Source organism: Pangasianodon hypophthalmus, chromosome 22, assembly GCF_027358585.1.
Source record: "Pangasianodon hypophthalmus isolate fPanHyp1 chromosome 22, fPanHyp1.pri, whole genome shotgun sequence".
Lineage (NCBI taxonomy): Eukaryota > Metazoa > Chordata > Actinopteri > Siluriformes > Pangasiidae > Pangasianodon > Pangasianodon hypophthalmus.
Genome location: NC_069731.1, coordinates 18,976,029 through 18,982,920, shown reverse-complemented (window position 1 = coordinate 18,982,920; position 6,892 = coordinate 18,976,029). Strand labels below are relative to the sequence as shown.

At 40.9% G+C, this 6,892-nt stretch overlaps 1 protein-coding gene across 4 annotated transcripts in view; it reads right to left on the bottom strand.

Moving 5' to 3' along the window:
• zfhx4 (zinc finger homeobox 4) overlaps positions 1-6,892 on the bottom strand; it is a 77,765-nt gene that overhangs the window by 59,784 nt on the left and 11,089 nt on the right. The gene's annotated exons all lie outside the window — the stretch shown is intronic.

Below are 6,892 nucleotides of genomic sequence, written 5' to 3'. Positions count from 1 at the left end.
GAATTCTAGCCCATGCACTGACCTAATATCCAGTCAAAACCCTAATAAATATTTCACACACACACACACACACACACACACACACACACACACACACACACTCCAATCATCCTTAGGGCTCCCTCCAATGATTTACTATTTTTTCCCTCCATTTTCTTTACTTGGCATCTTCCAAAAAAATAAATAAAAATCCTGGCACATAAGAAACACCATTTGAAATACCATTGTGATGTTATCAATCTTGGAAGGCTGCCCATCTTTCAACCGTCACTGCTTCAATCAGGCTCTCTCCAGGCTTTCACAAATCATACGTGCGCCTCACTGATGAAAATCTTTCAATCATTTTTTTTCTCTGCACCTCTCTCTCTCTCTCTCTCTCTCTCTCTTTGCAGGGCTAGAATCACATATGATTCATTCTTCAGGCCAGGAATGCAGATGTGAAGCCTGAATATCGACCCAGTGCCCTGAACATGTCAGGAAAAGAGTCTCCATCATGTCACACGGATCTACTGCCTCTCCACCAACAAGCTCATGAGCTACAACATGAAGGCTAATGATAGCTATGCTGCAATGCTAGGCTGGTGCTGAATTTAAAAAAAAAACAACCAGATCTAGCATTCATTTCAAATAATAACTGAAAGAGAGAGAACGCCTGGTAATAATACTTGAAAATAATAAAAAGTTTTGATGCAATATTTGAATAAATAAGCTCAAATGTAGCTCTAATGTAGCTCTAACTCTAATGTATGTTTTGCTGTGATTTTTTTGTCTATGAAGCAATTTCTGGATTAATTTAAAACAACCCCTGGCTAAACCGGGCTTCACAGAAAATGAATGAAGCATGCCACTAGAGGTGCAACAGAAATTAGATATAAATATAACACACTGTATATGGAGCTAGCTTTGTCAAATAAAAAGAATAAAAAAAAATTACGACATACAACCTGTGAAAAAATAAGTCTCTTCATCTAATCCTAGCGCAAAATTAGCAACCCAAAAACGAGCTTCCTCCCGCCCAAAAAAACAGACGGGAGTAGGTGGGCCAGCATTTATGCAATCCTGCAGGAATGTGTGTCTAAAAGCACGTTTGGCGGCGAGGCCCGGCCCAGATTACTCTGCTCTCCTGTGATCATTTGTGCATCTCCCCTGTAAGATCACAAAGCACCATCACAGAGCCAGCAGCTGTGTCTTCAGAGCCTGTGGGTGCAGGGCAACAGTGTGTGTGTGTTTGTGTGTGTGTGTGTGTGTGTGTGTGAGAGAGCCATACACGGCACATTCCTGCCACATTCAGTCTTGGGTTCATGTCATTAAAGGATGACCTTCACATGATGGACACAATCTCACTGTCAGGACGTGACGTGTGTCCGTTGTAGTACAAGTCTTTATCAAATGTTATGTGAAATTGTTAGCAGATGTAACCACAATGCACAGTTTTCGCGTGTTTTTATTTGCAGGTGTCATTTTACATAGCTATATCTATTTAATTCTTTTATATTCGTCGATTTAGGGTTGTATATAAAGCATACACTTGGGAAAGAATTATGCATTATTTTATTTTTTCCCCCTATGGGACTATGTCTCAGGATTTTAGATACAAAATCGATATAATTTAACAAATAATGATGATTAAAAACATCTCTAAACACGCTTTCACAAAATAAACTATGACAACACAAGCCGTCGTTGTTATTTAGTCGATCTCTGAACCTCACCACGTCTGTTCAATCCAGAGTTACAGTTTTTTCACCATAACTCAACATGTCCGCTAACAAAAACCCCAAACAAAGACACAAAGACTTCAGCTAATCCGACAAAAAACTACTATCAAATAACTTCCTTCTTTCATAACAGCTCCAAATTTCTTTTTATATAAAATTTTTTAAGTGTGTTCACAGATTGTTCTTCGTTAAAAAAACATCACTCCCACATGAGGTGACTTAAGTGTGAAACAGTTTTTCCTTCACCTTTTTTTTTTTACTTTCTCTCTCTTTCTAAACCTACAAAGAGAAGGCTGGGGAAAAAGCGCTCCTGAATACAAAGACCTTTCCCTCAGCACAGAAAGGACTCTGAAAACAATGAGGACAGGTCTGCCTGCATGGAGAAACAGTTCCTGGTTTTCCCATTGGAACAAAGCAACGGCAAACAGTGTTTCTACCTCAGGTTTTTAATTAAGACTGTCCCGGCCCCCTTCTCGCCACGGTCCGTGGAGACGCGGCCCTGTGAAGTGATTAAAAAGAATGTGATCTGATCAAGAGAGAGGAATAATGGGGCAGGAATGCTCGCTTCGTCGCAGTGCTAAGTTCTTGGGAAAAGAGGGCTGAGGGACTCTTTTGGCTATTGTTTTTCTCCGCTGCCTCCCCCTCAGTCACCCTTCTCTTTTTTTTAAGGAGCTCACCGAGAAGGACAGCAGGCATTTTTTTTACTTCTAAGCTGAGGATTTCACTTGCTCTTTTTCTCCCCTCTAAGACATTACTCTTGATTCATTCTGTCTTTTAGTAAAGCAGAAATACAGGTTAAAAAGTTAGAGCACTAACATGCGGGAAAAAAAAGAAGAAGAAAATCTTTGAACTATATCAGGTTTAGTAAAGGTCACCCCCCTGAGTCGTCTTCGGATTTTTCCCTTCACTAAATCCTCTATCAAAATGTCATAGTGAGTTAGGCAAAGACAATAGGGAGTCAGGGTGTGAGTGAAGCCCACGCAGTGGCTGTGAATAGGCCTTCATAAGAGTAATTATACCTGTTTATTTGTTGCCAAGCTGATGAGAAATCTATCAAAGTGGTATTATCTGAACATCAACAGCTTCTCTGGCTTCGTAGGACACACCGGGGTGGGGGGTTGGGGGGGGGTTTAATTATTTCTTCTTTATAGAATCCATGTGTAAAATGAGTGAAAAGGGAAAAAGTTAAAAAAAAAAAAAGATATATTTGTATATTCTTTTTTTCCATAGCCTTTCGCTGAGTCTGTTTGTGCCTTGAGGTGTAACAGTAGAAGCTGCGGGACTCCCTGGTGTCACAGATATGTTTAAGGCCCTCATTTTCAACAGACACCGTATCATTACCACCGGGTGTGGCGCGATTCTGTGGTGGCATACGTGTAGCACGGGAATCTTTCTGTACAAATTACCTGTCCACAAAAAGCCTTTAGGAAATAAATTCAAACAACACTGACATGGATACAAATCTGTAATTCTGCCTTGGGTAAAATGAAAACCTTCTACCTGCATAAACACGGGAAAGTGCCTTAAAGCCTTAACTATATATATACACACACACACACATGTATACAACATATGTTACTTATTAATTCTGCTTAAAAAGACACTAAAAAGAGAGAAGAGAAAGGCTTGGAGTTGTGCTCCATTCAACGACCCCCTCACCCATTTGAAAACTTTTACCATGAGGGCCTGGTATCAAAGGGAAACATAATCTACATAGCTAATGTCTCTCCCCCAAATTCAAAGCTGCAATTTTTCTTTGCCCAGCAATCTGGAAACACTCTGGAGTTAATTACGACTGATTCGAAATGAACCGCACAAACAAAGGCCAGTCTATGTCCAGACAATTATACTGCATTAACCGGCTTAGAGCTTCCTGCTGATGTTGCCCGGGTTCTTCTGCCTCGCCTGCACGGCCGCCATTAACGAGGGCCGGCGCACAAGAATGTGTGACGACCTCTCGTGACACGGCGCAAACTTTCAGCCTGAGTCGCCACAAAGGGGAGAAGGTAATTAAGTTTGAAAGAAAAGAGCCCTCGCAACAAACAATGGCGCTGTGTCTCTGGAAGAGCGAGGGAGGGAGGTGGAAAGGGAGGGGGGTGAAAAAAAGCGAGAGAGAGAGAGAGAGAGAGAGAGAGAGAAAGAAAAAGAAGAAAAATCATTAACATTCACACACAGGAACTGTGTGGGGAAGAGAGAGAGGGAGAGAGAGAGAGTAGGGGTGAAGGGGAACACTTGCAGGCACTTTTTCTGAGCAGGTTCTCCACTGGCCTTCCTCTTTAAGCCTTTTATTTCACCCCACATCTGGTTTCACATCTTTTCTTTCTGGTGCCCATGTGATGGCAAGTCATCGGTTATGACCCACCTCCACATCCTCCTCCTCTCTCTCCCTCTTTCTCTCTCTCTCTCTCCCTCTTTCTCTCTCTCTCTCTCTCTCTCTCTGTTTCTCTCGGTGCATCATGCACCTAATGCGCAGATTTGCAAAGTGAACTCCAACACTTTGCATTTTTTTTTACTTGAATTACGCTTAGGGAGTGGAGAGCTGGAATATAAAAAAAAGCGTGCATCTGCTCGACCTCCCACCTGAGACACATCAGCACTCTGTACTGTATATTCTGCAAAGAAAAAATGGCTCAAATGCAAATCAGTGCATTATCCTACTTTTTTAGCGTCCTCCTACCGCCTGTGAGGATTTGAGCTTAATTAGCTGAGAGGATATGTTATTTGGAGAGTACAGCACTTTAATGACACATACACACGTGAGCACACACACACACAGACACACACACAGCGCCACAGAGGCTCATGTGAGAATGAATGCACACACTTATTCTCAAAGGAGGCTCTGAGGAAAATTAACACTGGTTACTCTCTTATTCATCAGCTTGATGTTGAAATGGACTCGTGATGTCCTCACATACACACATATGTTTACATTCTGCTTTGATAGGTGAAAAAATGTCTCAGCGTTTTTTTCTTTAGTATGTGTATGTGTGTGTATGTGTTTTTTCCATGCTCAACGAGAAAGAATCTAATTGCAGCTTTGCCAGCCTCATGCTCCGTAATCACCCTCTCTTTGTCTAGTCCATGCAAAGCAGGATTAGAATTAAAATGATGACTGACTAATCCCTTGATTTCCCTGTGCTAAATAAATATTAATCTACTGGTCAATCGTGCCTTTGTAAAGGACGACATATAGAGAATATGAAAGTGCTTGTACCGGTTATGGAAATCATCTGCTTTACATGCAACGTGTATCTTTGTCTTTTAAGTGGAATTATTATTCACTAACAATGCAGGATTATTTTGGAAGACATGAATTAATCAGGTCTCAGATTAACTGATCGGTTTTTATTTGCAAGCAACCTGGAATGAAGAGAAGTGTTTGTGGACTTCACCAGCTATGTACACTAAGGTCGTGCCAGACGTGCTGCTGTTGGACAGAGCATGCAGATAACTGAGCAAACATGGACCATATGCCTGCCAGGGACACACACACACACACACACACACACACATACACTTTCATACACTCTCTCTCTTTCTCTTTCTCTCTCTCTCTGTCCATTCAGCGTCACATAATTCCTGATCTCCTCTCATAAAAGCAAGCTGATATTTTTTTTCTGATTTAACAACCCAGAGTCTTTTCAACTGTTTAGCCTTTAACCAGCTCCTTGTTCCTACATGCTAGCATTCAGGCCTTTACTCCAGCACTGTCACCGCTCTTGGAACATCTCTTTTAGAGATGAGCACGAGACGCCATTTTTTAATTGCAGCTACTTGTCTGATTTTGACCTTTTTGCACTGTCATTTTTCCACAAGAAACAATAAAGGTTTAAAGTTCAAGGCCCTTCGGTAAAGGCGGTGCTCTCCGACTCCCGGTCCTGTAATTATCTGGTATTATAAACATAATCACAGGCCAGGTATCCCTGCATGCATTCCAGTCCTGTTAGCTAGTCGCAAACCTGAGTATTCTGCACCAAAATATTTCAAAACGCGTTAATAAAGTTTCTCTGTATAGACACAATGGACATGAGCCAACCCGGTGATATCGCTCATTTCTGGAGCCAGAGAATTACTAATTAACTTAAAGTCTGGGCTTATATTTAATTAGAGAGTGCTCCAAATGAACTTTAGACCAAAGGCATTTGCTTTTTAAACAAACGTCGTACTGACAGCTGTTGCGAGTTTACCCTTTGCAAAAAAAAAAAAAAAAAAAAAAAAATGTTTTCAGTGCCATTGTGGGGTCGATGCTTAGTTTGGCGAGAGCTCAAGTGTTCCGTTTGAAAATTGTACATTTTAATTGGATTCCACTCCAAACAAACAACTGTCATATGTAATTAGCGTGGGCTTAGATTAGGACCGCAATATTCCATTATCAAATCAACCCGAATGTCACGCACCGTACCAACCCAACTGGCTCGGGACCAGTTGACTTCAACAAATCAGTCATGGTGTCCCATTTGCTTCCTAAAAGAAACAGAAATAAACAACTCACTAAAATATAATTGCTTTTTTTTTGCTTCTTCCACTAAGGTTTAATTCGTTAATTTAATGGTTTGCTTAAGGAAGGAGAAAAAAAAAAAGATTTGTCTGTTAGATGAAAAGGGCATGGGGGATGAAAACTATTTGAGTTGCGGTAATGAAGAGCAACATTAAAAGAGCCGCAGATTTTTCGCCATTGGTGCCATTTTGAATGTCCAGTCTGGCCTGAAACATTATCAGAGAATGGAAGGCTGCTGTGTTTTATGTGTCTCGGCTCGTGAAATGGCCTGAATAAGACGATAGGGGGATTTTAAGGTCAATGAGAAGTTGGAAGAGAAAACAAAGCCTGCGTCAGCATAACCGCCAGTTAATTAAAGCAAAGAAAACACATTATTTCTAAAGTCCAGGAAGTTAATACGCAGGATTTGTTTTGTTCTTAAATGCCATGCATTAATAAGCAAGAAATCTGAAATGAAAATCAAATGTCCATATATACACATACATACAGTAAGACAGCACATATTCCTTCATTATGCAGGAAGGGCTTGGTGTGGAAAATATACTTTACCCCACTCCCTCGACCTCTTCTTCTAATTTTAACAGCTCCCTGCGCCATGTTTTTTACGTATCGTTTGATCTTTGCAGGGGCCTCTGATTTGATTTTATTAAGAACCACCCCGAGTGACCTCAAT